Source organism: Periplaneta americana, chromosome 12 (assembly GCF_040183065.1).
Source record: "Periplaneta americana isolate PAMFEO1 chromosome 12, P.americana_PAMFEO1_priV1, whole genome shotgun sequence".
Taxonomy (NCBI): domain Eukaryota; kingdom Metazoa; phylum Arthropoda; class Insecta; order Blattodea; family Blattidae; genus Periplaneta; species Periplaneta americana.
In genome coordinates, this window is record NC_091128.1 from 162,848,807 (window position 1) to 162,866,475 (window position 17,669).

The following is a 17,669-nucleotide window of genomic DNA, read 5'->3' on the forward strand; positions in this document are numbered from 1 at the left end:
AAGAAGTTAATAAGAAAAGAAAGCAGACTTCGCTTATTTCGAAATATTAAACAAACTTTTCGAAGTTCGAACCGAAATTGAACCATTCAGAGTACCGTAGCCAACTTTCAAACAAAGAATTATGGAGTTATAGTCCAAAAAGAATGAACTCACTTGTGTTTCATTAATGTAATAATGTCTTTCTATGTTGAATGAATTCAAAGGAATGTTATAATTACCGAAAATTATTGCATTACCTTGTGTTATCGTGTATCGCATAAGTGTTAAAAATTCGTATGGTTGACAATTCCGATCCTTTTTTTGAGTGCACCTGTCAGCAGCGCCAAACGCTACACGCGGGAGATCCTGATACTAGAATGTTCATGTTCTAAATTTCCCCACACAGTAGTTAAATATACCTCATTGAAAGAATATGTTGATGCACTAGTCATGCCTGTCATTCCGCGCATGCGTGTTCTCGTTTCTGAGTGGGAGGAAACTTTATTTGTTGGTGTTATGTGGTGGTGCACGAATGCAGTGATGTGTCTGCTTCAGGCAGTGTAGTGTTAATTTTTTCGATGCCAGAAGGATGGACGTTAACATACTCGTTTCGTGAGAATAATATGTGCACGATATTATTGTGCGTGACGAGCCGGTGGATGGAGACACTGCATATAAGTTGAATTCTCGAAATATTGTAAGGTACTGCATTCTACTATATGACTATTAGGTCGAAGTAATGTGATACAATTTTCGTGCCGAATCTTTGAATTCCAAATTTAATTTCGAACATTATTTTCTGTTATGACACCGAGTTACTTCTGTCATATTCCATTTATTCTGTAGAAATTACAATATAGTATAGATTGAATTGTCACGAAAATCATATTCCATTGCAACGGTCTTAATTTACGTACATGACAAAGTCAAGGGAATTTGAGCTCTCTATATACAATTTTGTGTAAAGATACAAAATTTACTTGTTATTCAAGTCATCATACCTAAAATCATGTGTACACGTAGTATATTCCATGGGTAAAAGGTTTTGTGTTGCTGTCGATGGCTTTGCGTTACTGGTGGCTCAGGTGATTTATGTACTTCATGCATTCACTTACATAGTTGCTTGTTCAATATTAGAATTAGGTGCTATAAAAAGGAATTGTGTAATCCGAAGTTCTTTACCGGAAGGAGATACAATGAAACGTCAATAAAGTCACGCTACATGTTGACATGTACTTTATTCTTCGCCTTTTTTTTTTTTTTATTTAGCTCCCCAAGTTGTCATACGATATTTTCACGTGAATTAATTATTTTATAATTACGTGTGACAATCCCTCAAAATAGTCACTGACATCCTTTTGTATATTATGTCCAGGGATATACAAAACTCCAAAATTTTCAGGGGCAGTCCTGCCCTTTTTTTTCTCCAGGAACCTCCACATTTTACTCACACATAGAATGAGAAAACCATTCGTGCTAAGTTAAAGATACCTTTACTTAAATATATTAAGCAATACTATAATTAATAAACCATATTACATAGCCACATGAGTAGCTTGGGCGGTAGCGCGTTTGCCTGCTGATCCGGAGTTGCGCTTGGGTGTGGGTTCGATTCCCGCTTGAGCTAATCACCTGGTTAGGCTTTTTCAGAGGTTTTTCCCAACCGTAAAGCAAATATCAGGTGGCGAATCCTCCGCGTCATCTGGCTATCACCAATTTCATCGACGCTAAATAACCCAGTGCAGTTGATACAGAGTCGTTAAATAAATGAAAAAATTACACACTGGAACTTCTTTCTACGACCCCTTTTGTTAACATTATTTTTTTAATTGTAGTGACATAAAAGAAATGGAAGACTTAAAAAAATGGAACTCGATAAAATACTGGTTAATAATGATAATGATGATAATAATAATGATGATAATAATAATAATAATAATAATAATAATAATAATAATAATAATAATAATGAGAAAGACACTAAAGCGCTCCACAAACATTTTTAGGCGTTATGGTGACTTGTCGCCCAGGATTTGTCTACCCCTGATTATATCATTGTGGGTAGGATAATAAAACGTGTTGTGCTCCTTGTTTTGTTTTCTGTGACATGAAGCCTGTGACATCTATGAATGTTTTTATAGCTAATAAAGGTGATTATTATAACATTAACCGTGACAATAACAAAACAATGTTCATTTTACGTTTCGTAATTCAAGTTGCAGTGATAAGTTATGTGTTACAAATTTTCACTATATTTTTAATATTCTTTTACATAACAACTAATTCTTTCCGATTGCTGATTTTGTTATTATATGCCATGTCTGTATTACCTTATTTCTTGGGAACTTGTTTTGGAACTGACATCACGTAGTGTTAGGAGCAACCGACTTTTATTTTCTGTTCTTTTATACATTGCATAGGCTTAATTCCTAATTGTATAAAAAAGACGAGGCAAGATCTGTCCTGTGACTCTCTCATGTACCGTGTGTATATCACCAGTAGGTATGGAGAGAGAAGATAATATGTTTTTAGTCTGAGCTGAACTTCCGTGTAATATTAATGACCGTCACCCCCACACGCCAAACTCTTTTTCTGATCGCCTAACATTTCCCTTCTCGCGCAACTCACATGCCAGGTCTCGCCTCCTGAACTATACCAACGGTTTTGGGGCCAGTTACGCGGATTAGTCTTATTGACGGCGTCAGTATATTAAAATGTGTGGTGGGGATCGTTAGAGTGGATAGAACCCTAGATCATTAAAGGTGCTATTCATAGACATTTCGCTAGCCCGGGCTACGAGCGGGCTAAACAGGATTCATAAGATATATCGCTGACACTGATTTATGAATACGAAAAACGTTAGTTCGCTGATCATCCACCGAAAGCCCGCGCTAAGAATGTCTATGAATACGGCCCATAGAATTTACCAGTGGACTCCTCTTCCCTCGTGTCCCATGGCATACCCATTTAGAAATGTTATGTTTTATTTAACGACGCTCGCAACTCAGAGGTTACAGTATATCAGCGTCGCCGGATATGTCGGAATTTTGTCCCGCAGGAGTTCTTTTACATGCCAGTAAATCTACTGACATGAGCCTGTCGCATTTAAGCACACCAAATGCCATCGACCTGGCCCGGGATCGAACCCGCAATCTTGGGCATAGAAGGCCAGCGCTATACCAACTCGCCAAACAGGTCGACTACCTACCTATTTAGAAAAAGTGTTACAAAGTACAGTAGAACCTCTATTATCCGTGGTAATGAAGGGGGTGGATTGGATTGAACGGTTAATCTAAAAAATCGGATAATCCGTACTATGAAAGGTGTTCATAAACTAAGTGCATAATACAGTTTCGTCATTTTCCCCGTGGTTTTTTCTTTTAACACTCTAGGTAGTGGATCATAAGTTCACTATTTAAGTCTTGTTTTCAACGACGGGGTTTTAATGGCCAAGGAAACTCCTTATGACAGCTGTCTGTGGAAAGATAAGAATAGGAGAGGTCTCAAGTTGTAGGTTTACAAATTTGATGCACTTTATATTTTGTTTTTCATTAAATTGCGCACAGTTGTAATTCCTATCTCGTATTGTGATGAGACAGTTTTTTATTTCCCAAACCACTCAATTATTTGCACTTTTTTTTCCGTAGCAAACACGTTTTTTTTGACACCTGTGGAAGATATTTTGCATAAATGTTAGACAGTACGACCACTCGAAAAATAGATCATACTGCGTAAGGGTAAAGGTTTGTAAAAAACACGCTGTAGAAAAAAAAATGTACTAAAATAATGTACAGTATTCATATTTTTTTCTGAAAAACAAAAAGAGCGAGAGAGAAAGACAGTCGGATAATCCACCAATCGGTTAATACGGTGACGGATAATCGGGGTTCTACTGTACCCTGACGAATCCACGAACCGGGTCCAGTTCAATCTGATCCCGGTCAGGAATTCTTACACCGGTTTACAGCACTTAACTATCCTGCTCTGGAATATAAAGGCTGAGAATAGTTTCACCATGACAAACGAAATCGTATACCTATCAGTTAAAATATCTTTATATGTCGAAAATCCACTCTCATTTTTCATCTGATTCAAAGAGCTCGTAAAATAGAATTGGTTTGAAAACTATTCGGTCTCTGCAAAGACATGGCAGGATCGTTGTTTACAGTTGACACAAAGCTTTCCAATTTTATTTGAAAGGATTATCTTTTTTCGCAAGTATTTCGTCGAGAAAACATGTTTTCAGGTACTAATTTCGTGGTTATGAGACTATTTTGTTGAAATAATTAAGTTTCGCGACATTTCGCGGTTATAGCCTAGGTCATTCGTTTTCTAGATTACCTTTATGATATTTGTGTCTTTTTGAGAAGAGAGTAAGTTTTGAAACATTTCGCGTATTTCGTTAATTTACGAAAAGAATCACACCCCTAAGGAAAATTAAGTTATCTTTTAACTACAGTCAAATTCAATGCTATATGATAAATAACATATTCTCCGTCTCTTGTTTCCATTGGAATTTTTCTTCAGGATGACCTAAAATTCTTTGTAGTACTTAAGTGTGTTAATTTTTTCCATTATGCGCCCCATTCGTAGATTTTAAATATAGCTCAGACGTAAGTGTAAACTGGTTTAATCCCGTCTAATTAAAGTACAGTTCCTGCTTTCGTCCAGTTTCGTGTGTGATTGTCTCTCTTCAGTCGGTGATGTTAGAACTTACCATCGTCATATTTATATTACTCTGAATGGGTAACATACACGGCAGTAAACTACGTAATGGGATACATTTACAATTTATAAATATTTTTAAATAATCGTACAGACGTTGGAATATTGTGGCATATTGTGTGATTAGCAGGCTTCGGTCCTGGGCACAGAAACGCGTGAAGTTCAGAACGCACGGTCGATAGTGTTGTGTTGGTCGAGTGGAGTGGGAGATAGAGCGCGCCGTTACTTCGTGTCTCAACATGTAAACAGTCCGTCACAGTACGACACAAAATATATTTCACCCTGTACAGATCCAGTAGGCCTATATACAGTACATTCCTAATGTAGACAGTAAATGTCTACCATTAAAGTATTAACGTGAGTTGTAACCTTCCCTACGCCGAAGCCTGTTACACGTACCGCAGCCAAGCACCAATACACACAAGGGTAATGCACATTATAGACCAACCTGTGCTGTTGCAGTCACCCTTCTACACGGGTCATGACGTCATTTACACCCCGTGTACTCTAAACCTCATACTGGTTACTCTGTGTCCCTAGGCCGAAGCCTGGTGATTAGTGTAATATGTTACTAGACTAGACGTCATTTCGGAAGGCGGTTAGCTTCTATATGCGCCGTAGCATTTCTGGTATGTGACGTCACAAGCTTGTACAGTAGAACCAATCAGAATCAGTCTATAACAAGCACTTCCTGAGTTCGTTTGTTCACGTGCGAGTGTTTCAATACATTAAATAAGTAAAACTAACATTTACTATGTGTATGTAAGGTAAATAAATGGAAGAAGAGACTGTAAAAACACAAGTATTACACATGCAGGCGCGGAAAATAGTGTTTGTGTATAATTATTATAGAAACGTTAACGAGCAGAACGCTGCCGGCCATCTTGATGCTGGCAGCAACGTTGCCAACGTGCAAGAAACGACTGCAGAAGCATGTGGTGTGTGATTGAGAACCGTGCAAAGAATATTGTTAGTGAAGGAAACAGGGTTTGTTTGGTGTCATGCTTACAGTAATCAACGGCTAAGGTCATTATTGTCTTTTGATAATTTAAATTCTTTCCTGCGCTATTTGTATTGCACGTGCGTGAAGTACGATGTGGCAATGTTGTACGCTGCCTTGCTCTCTCTATCTGTCTCTCTCGACGCAAACGCTAGCAGACAACCCGCCTTCCGAATTGCCGTGGACTCTAGTCAGAGATGTATGCAATAGAGGGGGATGTGGAGTAACGGCTAGCGCGTCTGGCCGCGGAACCAGGTGGCCCGGGTTCGATTCCCGGTCGGCGCAAGTTACCTGGTTGAGGTTTTTTCCGGGTTTTTTCCTCAATCCAATATGAGCAAGTGCTGGGTAACTTTCGGTGCTGGACCCCGGACTCATGTCACCGGCATTATCACCTTCACCTCATTCAGACGCTAAATAACCTAAGCTGTTGATAAAGGGTCGTAAAATAACCTACTCAAAATAGAGGGGAAAAGAAATTGGCCACACTACCTTCGTATCTCCTGACTTAGTTGCCTCATGAGTGATGCCTTATTAGTGTCGCTCCAGATCACATATATAACAGATTGCTCAGCCTTATAGGCTTTGATGGTAACAACTTTTATCAATTTCACTATGCTGCCATCTAGCTACTGTATAAGAAGTTACGTTATAAAACTCATTTGAATTGCATGGAGCAACTGTACTTCCATCTAGCGGTCGTTCTCAATCGACGATGGCAATCTTGGTGGTTGTTCTCTTCCACATGTTACCGTTTTTAACATGGGGATGGTCAATTTGTTATGTATTTGTACTTATTTTATTGGGTTATCTTACGACGCTGTATCAACATCTCAGGTTATTTAGCGTCTGAATGAAATGAAGGTGATAATGCCAGTGAAATGAGTTCGAGGTCCAGCAGCGAAAGTTACCCAGCATTTGCTCGTATTGGGTTGAGGGAGAACCCCGGAAAACAAACCCAACCAGGTAACTTGCCCCGACCAGGATTCGAACCCGGGCCACCTGGTTTCGCGGCCAGACGCGCTGACCGTTACTCCACAGGTGTGGGCTTTGTTATGTATGTGTTTACGTGGTTCGAACCTGCCTTCGAACATTTGACTGAACAACACAGTTTCTGTCCCATTTTAGGATACGTTTAAAAAGAGCACGTAAATGTAAATTAGAACGTTTTACATTTTAGTCGTGAAGCCATTGTGCTGCCGATTTCAGTATATTGCTGACATTGCATTTTGTCATCTCAGTTACCCCGCGAGGGAGTGGGGGGAAGAATCAAGTTTTAAAAAATATACTTACCTCTATTAAGAAGATACAAATGAAATTTGTAAATAAAGTACATAATTAAAACCAGGAAGTCTTGAGGTTTTTTTTTTTTTTTTTTTTTTTTTTTTTTTTTTTTTTTAGAATTCAAAAGAATCGAATATGACGAAAAATGCACGAAGATTCGAATTTTCGAATCTCTTAAGATTCATTTCCTATCATGACAATTTTCAAGCTTGTATTTTGTTCATAATAATTAGATTGGTTAATGTCTAATGCATTGCATGTTACGATGGAATGATAAGCAATGTTTGTGTGCCAGTATTTAATTACAATAGAATTTTAAGAGATTACGGCCGCATTTTACGGTAGACGTGTTCCATCCACTTAAGCTGCACTGCCACATAAAACTCAGCAGGGAGATTGGAGTCGAACGGTGCAGTGTGTCCTGAAGTCATGTCTAAGGAAATTTTCTGGGTATATTGGTATATTTAGTATTTTCTGTGAAGGGACTTCAAACTTCTGTTGGCAGTTGTCTGCGGAATTCCGCTATCATTTTGTAGTCCGGTCATTCGTTTAGTGGTATTAATGTAGAGCGGTAAGAAATGTTTATATACTGTATTTATTATTAGAGAATACAATGTTCCCCTTTCATAGGTAGTGCATTGTACGGAATATGACGAGAAAAAATATTGTGATGCCGCATAAAATAGATTTTAGAATTTACGTTTTCGCAAACTACGAACTCTCGAAATGATGTTTTTCAGATAAAAATTTTAAGTTTAAAGCCCTTCCAAGTCAAAATGTCGTAAGTTCAAAATCGTGAAATTTTGTTTTTTGCACGAATTTATTCGGAATTAGGGTTTTTAATATATATTTTAACTTTTTCTTTTACGAAATTTTGATGTGAAGTGCCCGAAAGATATACGTATTTATTGTATGTATTACACTTAGCGGCAAAAAAGAATAACCGCCGACAATTTTAGCTTTTGAATATCTGAAAATACATAAATACAAAGTTATGTTACTTTTATATTAAATGATGTCGTTGCTGTGAAAAATTACATCAGTTTTTTGGACTTGCTGTAAGGTTATCAGTGGAATGGTTAATGTTGCTTTATGAAGTCTGACTCAATTGTAGATACTCTTATCTCAACACAATCTACTTCTGTATTTGTCCAAGAAGACCAAAGCAGAAAATTTACTCACACAGGTATGCTGATGGAAATGTAATGAAGTTTTGTATTACAATTCGGGAAACATCCGAATATATGGGTGATGCATGTAACCGAGATTAGAACAGGGACGCTGCAGGGAACACGATATTCTCATTTTACAACCTGTGTACACCAAAATACTTAAACTGTCTCAGAAACCTTAGTGCATGTAATGTTGGAACTATGCTAGGGGTGAGTTTTGTGCTGAGAACGTTATGTCATGTTTATTGTGTGTGTGTAAAATTTTAAGCAAATAGGCATTATAAATGAAGTTTGTTAATGAGAAATATACCTTAAAATGGACACTTACTTAACGAGATACTCGCCGAAATGGAAGCATGTATAACACCGAAAACATGAGTTTTATTTCATAAAAAATTAGGCTTCTATTGATACTTTATGTATGTATGTATGTATGTATGTATGTATGTATGTATGTATGTATGTATGTATGTATGTATGTATGTATGTATTTTTTATTTGGTTATTTAACGACACTATCAATTACGAGGTTATTTAGCATCGATGGGATTGGCGAGATGAGGTCGAGGATTCGCCATAGATTATCTGACATTTGCCTTATGGTTGGGGAAAACCTCGGAAAAAATCCAACCAGAACGCAACTCCGGATCGGCAGGCAAGCGCCTTAGCCGACTGAGCTACGCCGGTGACTATGTATGTATGTATGTATGTATGTATGTATGTATGTATGTATCTATCCCAATGCTTAGAAATAGCCGGAAAATGTAAACAGATCACTTGCTCTCTAATTCAATTGTTTGAGACAGAACACGCGAAAGGTTATGCTGATAAGCAAACACTACAGACCCAGTAGGACTGTAGGAAAGGAACTGGTCTTTAGTTTAAATTGTTTTGTCGTACAGAAGAAGTAATACGCATGGACTAGCTTCTTCCCTACAGTCCCTCCCTCCCCTACTGGGTGTTGTGTTTATATAACGCGTTCTGTCTCAAACAGTAGATTTGGAGCATAAGTGATCATTCTGTTTACATTTTCCAGCCATTTTTGAGCATGAGGATATGTACTAGAGGAGGCAAGACCTGTCCTGTGACGTATGCCGTGGCTAGATCACCACAGGGTATGTAACGGGTAGATAGTAGTCTCAGATGAACTTCCATGTCTGTAGATTCGTGTAATACTAATCATCATGAAACAAACTCTCTTTCTGATAGCCCATTCTTTCCCCTATCGCACAGCTCTCATGCCAGGTCTCGCCGCCTCATCTATACGTTCGTATGCTCTTATGTACTGTACATACAGTCTTAGAAAAAAACTTTGTCGCACAGATACTTTACAAGTCCCAGAAAAGAGGCAGTGCACATGATCAGAGGAGCGACCTGGTTCACAAAAGTACGAGTTGAGGTAATGTTGTCACGCCAGGAGAAGGCGGCTGAAGTACTTAGACGGGGCGGAGGGGAAACAGTCGCGCATGCGCACTGCGCTGTTCACTGCAATATTCCTGTTTCACAAACATCTACTGCACGTGTCTATGAATCTTTGCGACTTTGTGAAAATAATAGTGGGGTTTTTACTGTAGTGTTTTATTAGTTTCAACAAGACAATTGTTTTCAGTATACCACAATTCTTGTATTGATTTAGTTATCCTTTGCTTTTCGTGTTAATAGTGTTGATAATAATATAGTTAATAGAATTTATGTTATTGTATACTGTTATTTAGGTTTATAGCAGTTTTTTGTTTATTGTAAATATGTCGACAAAGAGGAAACAAGGATTGACAATCTATAGCGAAGAAAGGAATATTATTAGAAGTGAACAATATTTCTTTGATGAAGAAAAAGAACAACAGTGCCTTTGCATTCCTCTTACGAAACCTACAGCAAAGGTAGAAAAGTACTCTAATCTATCCACAAGAACAATACAGCGTATAAGGAATGAAATGAAAGACTGCACAGAAGAAAGTGCGTTGTCGACACCTGAGGGAGAAAAAAAAATGTAAACGTCCAGACTACCGAAACGCAAATGTAGATGACTTCGACGGAAGATTGACAAAAAAGATATAATTGAGAATTTTTATTTGAAAAAGAAAGAGGGCCACCGTCGTAGCTGAGGAGGGAGCGCGTTTACCTGCTGATCTGCAGCTGTGCTCGGGAGTGAGTTCGATTCCCGTTTGCGCTGACTACCTGGTTGGGTTTTTTCTGAGGTTTTCCCAAGCGGTAGGCGAATGTCAGGTAATCTATGGCGAATCCTTGGTTTCATTTCGCCAAATACTATCTCGCCATCATCAATTCAATCGACACTGAAGAAGCTGGTAGTTATTACAATGTCGTTAAATAACAAGTAAAAAAATAGTACCAAGCTGCAACAAACGTCTACCCTTTTACAAGAGAAAATTGATTTGAAATGAAAGACAACATTAAGACGACTACTGAAGAAAAAGGATTTCAGGTGGAAGAAGTGTGCAGCAAAAAAAATTGAGGAAAACACTGTAAATTAGAATACGTGAAGATATCTACAGCAAATAAGAAAGCTTAGGAAAGTGGAAAAACCGATTTTGTATCTGGACGAAATGCGGATAGATAGGCCTACCAATTTAACGTTTCCCAAGTTCTGACACGATAAAAATGTTACGGGAGTTTTGACTACCATAAATGTGTCCAGAAGCCTCATTGTTATCCATCAGGATGGGGGCGGTGGGGCTAATGGCTTTGTTGAGAGATTCGAATTAATATACACGGCTGGAACATAAACAGACGATTATCGTAGACAGATCATACTCCAGAAATTTTGAAAAATGTGATAATGATAATCATAGCGACAGCACCGAAGATGCGGAATCTTTTATGTCTGACTCCATTCCCTTGTAGCCAAGTAAGTGGACCGAAGTTTTCAGGTCAGAGTGTAGCGTGAAGTTCCCCCGTCCCGCCTATCTACTCTCCGCGCCAACTCGTAGCGCGAAGACAGTAGTTTTGTTTCGTTTGTATGTCTGATCATGCGCACTGCCTCCTTTCTGGGACTTACAAATTATTTGTGCGACAAAACTTTTTTCTAAAACTGTACGTACCGGTATGCACGTAATACGTGATATGGTAAACGACGTTGTGATTCTTTCGGAAAGTGGGTGAGAAGAGGAATCTAAATTTCCAATATTTGTTAGTATAGCAATTGTTTCATTTATAACTATTTATCGTATTTTAAAATGATATAATTAAGACGTAACTTGAGCAATCGGGATTTTCAGCCCCAAACTTTCCTCACAACAGAATCACCGTGGAATATAACGTGGATGTGTCTAGACTAGATGGCATTTCGGAAGGCGGTCAACTGCTATATGCGTCGTAGCATTTCTGGAATGTGACGTCACAAGCTTATACAGTAGAACTAATCGGAATCAGTCTGTAACAAGTACTTCCCGAGTTCGTTTGTTCACGTGTGAATGTTTCAATACATTGAATAAGTGAAACTAACGTTTACTATGTGTATGTGTAAGATAAATAAATGGAAGAAGAGATTGTAAAAAGACAAGTATTGCACAGGCAGGCGCGGAAAATAGTTTTAAAGTGTATAATTATTTTAAAACGTTGACGAGCAGAACGCTGCCGGCATCTTGATGCTGGTTGAAACGTTGCCAACGCGCAAGAAACGACTGCAGAAGCATGTGGTGCAGTGGCGGCTCGTGAACTTGTGGATTGGGAGAGCTGCAGTAGATTTTGGTACATACAAATTTCACTTCTTGATACAATTACTGATAAGTATAGGACAAAAATAAATGCACTACATATCGAAAAACCAAAACTTTCTTACTTATTTGGGAGATGTCTGTGGCATCGTTTGCTTAAAAAAGAAAAAGAAAAAAAAAAAAAAACAAACCAATAACATCGATTTCAGTCTGAATTTCTTGATCGGCAGACACTCAACTTGCAATCTACCAGTTCATTCTGAATTGTCTTAGAATGACTTTTAAACAGTGGCATGTTCCAAATGATTTTTGAGAGGCCCGTTTAGATTACTCACGGACTGTAGCAACCCACGAAATACACCAGAGTCCTTCGAATCGTTTTTTAATCATGCCCCTAAGGGGAAGTTCATATTGCCACAAAATTTGATACAATCAATATTTTTTAAAATAATTTCACAATTTTTTCTCATTTCTTGATTATGTTTGAGAATGTTTGCTCTGTTCGTTTCACTTAATTGCGCAGCAATGTTAGTTTAACCTAACATAGCCAGTGAAATAACATTTTTCAGGTGAGATTGCGAAGATTCGTGCTTTTTAATTTTTAGGGGCAAATGTCTTAAATCTGTCACACCACTCCTAGTCTATGCAATATCACCAGTTCACCACCGAAGAGGAGGCAACCACAAATGCTCAGCGTAAATTTCATTGTTATACTTTCTTACATATATGCACTATTTCGGCTGGATGAAGCTTGAGTAAGAATAAAGTCGGGTAACGAACGCCCCTTTAATTTAACTTCATTACATCAATTTTCTCCGCAAGAGAAAGTTGAGAAAAATAAAATTAATATTCTCCAATTCACACACACTCATGCTTGCACATTTGCACTGGTTAAGTTACGGTACTAAAACGCCACACCAAAGAAACACTCAGATATACTGATGGTCAACAATTTTCTAAAACTGGAAAAGAAGTCTCTTTCGTATTTTACGTGCTATATCAAAAGGATTATACTCGTGCAATCATTTTGAGTTAAGGCAAATATTAGGTTCTGCTGGATATATACGTAATAATAAGGCAAAAGAGAATATTAATTTCGTTATATTAACGCGATAAGATTCTACAACAATAAGTATGTGAAGAGAAAATAAAAATTTTGTCATTAAGTTTCAAGGGAATAGAGAATCCATTTGACGCAGCATTACAATAGCGGTGTGGGAGGAGAGGAAAGATCCCTTGTGGCCTGGCTCTGCAAGCCATTGCAGCGAAATATGGGTTTTAAACAGCGACAGTTTCCCTCTGCTTCCCTTCACCTCTATACTCCCTGACCTAGCAAGACACACTCTCTATGATCTGTCCCACCCTGCAGATCCCAGGACGACTTTGAATGCAGTGTCAATTCCAGTACAGTCGACGCGCAAAAAGATAATGCATAAGATGATAGTACATATTCCCGGCCAGGGCCCTATTTCATAAAAGAAATAATTTAATACCATTACTAAAAAGATAATAGCATTAAGTAATATTATTACTGTTCTGTTTCATAAAAGCAATAGTTAATAATATTATTTATTACTGTAAACACTCATAATATTACTAAAATAAATAATAAAATTACTAAAGTGTTTCATAAACCAGCAAAGATAATTAAATTTATTAATAATATGAACGTTAGTTCCATGACTGTATTTTAAGTAATAGTTTAATAATTTGTAAAAAGTAAATGTCAATGTAGGGTTAGATTTTGAAGATAAAACCGTGAAAACATTTGAAAAGGATAATTCTGACTCAAATAGTGATGAAGAGGGAGTGTTTGTTAGACGTCCAAGAAATTTTAGACAACGAATATCCTACAACCATGCAAGAAAGTTACGAATATAATGAAAGGTTTCACTTAAATTTTGAAACATTTAAATATGTCCTTCAAAGAATTGATAACTTGTTAGAACATCCCACAGAAAGGAATAAAGCGTTAACTTCTCAGCAACAGCTACAAATTGCTCTGCATTGGTTGGATAGTGGTGGACAATATCATTGTGGATCAGACATGCATGGAATTAAATTAAAACAGATTAAAATACAATTGTAGACAAAGAAAAATATTACGTACTTAACACAGTTCTGGTTCTCATCTTTGACCATGTTGCGTTACGTACATAAATATAATCTTTATCACTCGTTATCAAGCCAATTGATACAGCAAAATCCCGCAATTCCATCGAAGCTCCTTTCTTAGAGCTTTTTTGTTACTGTTGGTGAAAACCCTCAAATAGTTGACCTTTCAATTCGTGAACTTTTCGCAAAAAAAAACTCTGTTTCTTCAAGTTATTTTCACGTCTTTTCCCCATTTTAAAAAGCATCAGAGACAAAATGAATGACTAACCAAGTCCCTCTCCATACTTACAAATTGTCATAGACGCCAATGTAGATGGACCATGCTGAAATTGAAAGCCATCTTGTCTAATTGAAAAAGAGGAACAATTGGAAAGGGTCAAACCTAAATTAAATTACAGTATAGAACTGTTGGAAAGTAATTACTGTATATTTTACATTATTTTATGTTATTTGAATGATTGAACTTAACGTTTTTTTCCCCTCCTTTCTCGTCATTTTTTAAATTATAATAATTGTTCAGAAATATATGCCTATGGGACATTTACATCACAAAATACAGTAATATTAATTTTTGCTGTACCTATTGAAATGTTTTTTCAATATATACTTGTGACAACCTGAATCTATATAGGTACTCTTGACTAATTAACATTGTGAAGATCTTGGTGAGCCAAGATCTTGTGCAGCCATATGTCAACAAGTGGATCTATTACAAAATATATGGACTACTTTAACCACCCCTATTGATAAACTAAAATTAACTTACGAGATTTATAGGTACCGTATCTACAATTCCACACCACAATCTCTAATTAGAACATATTTGCATTTTGTATAGTCAGGTAACTTCTTGAAAATACTACTTACAACATAATCAGCAATAAAAACCCATTAAGACAATTTCAATATTTTTATTAATTTCGTCATAACATTAATCTTCTACAACATCCACACATTCAAACTCAAATACGATATTTTCTAGGAAGGACTTCACCGCGTAAGTACCTATGTCGTTATTGCATTTGTATTTATTTACTCTTGCACCAATAATTTTTTAAGCTTTTTTATGTAAGTACTTGCGCAGTATTCCGAAGTATAACGGAACTTGAAATATCTTGCATAAGACACTTTATAAGGTCCACTAACCCTGTCGTTAACACTGTCCGTAAGGCTGCTACAATATTATCATCAAAAGTTTTCACTGCTTAACATTTTCATACGGTACTTCTTTAGATAACGAGCGTGCAAGTTTTACACACACACGCTTCTGTCACTGATGCACTGTTTTTGGAGTTGCAAACTTTACAACAGCAGAGACGTGAACAATTAGGAATGATAAATATCTGTTCACAATATTTTAGATTTATCAAATGGTTTCTTTTACTCGTAAATCAACTGAATCAAATAACAGAACAATAACTTCGAGTTGCAATGATTTACAATCTTATCTGAAATAAATGTCTCCCAAACCTTTACACATATTGCGATTTACTCTGTTGTTGCTATTAAACATAGTACTTCAAAACTTATTTCATTCAACAACTGTTAACAGAGAGGATAATATAAATAGCTGTAGAGTGCAGACCAACTAGGTTATGTTTGTCAGCCTTAACCTCAAATCATCTGGCTGCAAACGATACAAACACACTATAACCACTGTTTTACCATGCATGACCATTCGCAACCGAAGTCTAATAGAATGCGCTCATTAAGAAATTAATAATATTACTGTACGTATTTTATGACTCGTGCAAAACGTTTACCAATAAAAGCTGTAACAATTCTTCTACAAATTAAAATAAATATTATTATTATTATTTTCCTGTCAAAGCAGGGAATGCTGCAGCTCCGCAGCTCTTATGGACGAGCCGCTCCTGATGTGGTGTGGGATTGAGAACCGTGCAAAGAATATTGTTAGTGAAGGAAAGAGGGTTTGTTTGGTACCATGCTTACAGTAATCAACGGCTAAGATTATTATTGTCTTCTGATAATTTAAATTCTCTCCTGCGCTATTTGTATTGCAGTACGATGTGGCAATGTTGTACGCTGCCTTGCTCTCACTGTCTGTGTCTCTCGACGCAAACGCTAGCAGACTACCGCCTTCCGAATTGCCGTAGACTCTTAATTGTTAACGAGTGAAGGGCCACAAAATGACTGCGTGCGAGGGGAGTCTCCAGAGTCGTCATTTACTTGTTTTTGAACAGGTTATAACAAGATTAGAATCCTGGAAATTAAAATAACTTCCTCTTTATCTTTTTTTCCAAAACTGCATAATTATTAATATTTAGGCCTGTTTGTAGGAAGTGTTTCTTCACGGCTCGATAAGAACTCTGGTGATACCTGCTAATTAGCTTTACAAAGGAAAGAGATAAAAGGTTGTCTTACATTTGCCGTGGTTAGGCAGGAGATTTAAAAGATTAATGGCGAACCTGGGCACACGTTCAAGATTCCCCACGAGAGGAATACTGTGGCGTGAAGAAGAAAAGTCTCTGAGAACCGCTGACCTAGAGACAGGTGGTGAGAGGCGCCAAGCGTGAAAATGGACAGTGCGCGCGCAGGACAGGAAAAGAAAGAAAAATCGTTTCACGAATGTCTAGTGTAATGACCCGGCCGGGGCGAGTTTCACTGTACTAAGCTGTACACAGTTCAAACAGAGAAACTGATTAAAACAAATGCATAACGAAGTACACTACCGGAAGTATGTTTTGGCAGTCCGATTTATCCGGAATCTAAGTTCAACCGTACATTTCTGATCAATATTTTCATATGGATTTTCAATCTAACGTCACAGTTTATTTTTACGCACGACGAGATTTTAATTTTCATAAAAGTACTTGTGCTATTGAAGTTCATCGCTATAATAGTACATTATGCAACGAGCGCTCGTTTCATAAACAAACATACTCCCGTCTTAATTACCATTATAGGCAAGTTTCATACGACTTTTTATGCTCGACCATATTTCTAACTTGAAATTATTCATAAGTATTCATGTTATGGTTATGTAAGTGAGGAGCGAAACTGACCTGAAGTCCACACCTGTGGAGTAACGGTTAGAGCGTCTAGCCGCGAAACCAGGTGGCCCGGGTTCGATTCCCGGTCGGGGCAAGTTACCTGGTTGAGGCTTTTCCCGGGGTTTTCCCTCAACCCAATATGAGCAAATGCTGGGTAACTTTCGGTGTTGGACCCCGGACCCATTTCACCGGCATTATCACCTTCATTTCATTCGGACGCTAAATAACCTAAGCTGTTGACAAAGCGTCGTAAAATAACATAATAAAATAAAAGAAGACTGACCTGAATTGTGAGATGTGCGCAGACGCGAAAGTATTGATTTTTTCCGAGGCACGAATGTCATTGACCTTGATATAATCTAGAGAATAACATGAACATTAGACTTGATATAACCTGGAAATTGATTTAGAATTGAAAAACGAGATGACAAATTGAATTTATTTGAATATTATTTACAATTAACGCTAATTATTATATTAACAGAACATAACCTTCTGCGAAAGTATTGGATTACCAGCCTCCGTGACTTTTCGCTAATTATCTTTCGATTGCATATCCGAGAATAATCGATACTTGCGGTTTTATAATGGTACAATGGTGATTTCTCATTGGCTGAACAACTGAATTATAATGAATAGGTGTACTTTAATGAGGTGCATTAAAGGGCTACTACCAGGTGCATAATTACTACATTTCGGCATGGTCGAG

General features: G+C 37.4%; 1 protein-coding gene across 13 annotated transcripts in view; it reads left to right on the forward strand.

The window, feature by feature from the left end:
• Positions 1–481: 481 nt before the first annotated feature.
• Positions 482–17,669, forward strand: part of Piezo (piezo type mechanosensitive ion channel component) — a 303,168-nt gene continuing 285,980 nt past the window's right edge. For 11 of the 13 annotated variants that reach the window (XM_069842458.1, XM_069842460.1, XM_069842464.1 and 8 more), the window contains exon 1: positions 482–681. The gene's annotated coding sequence lies outside the window, so the exon portion shown is untranslated. The remainder of the gene's footprint in view (positions 682–17,669) is intronic. The other 2 variants (XM_069842459.1, XM_069842470.1) reach the window with 2 other exon arrangements.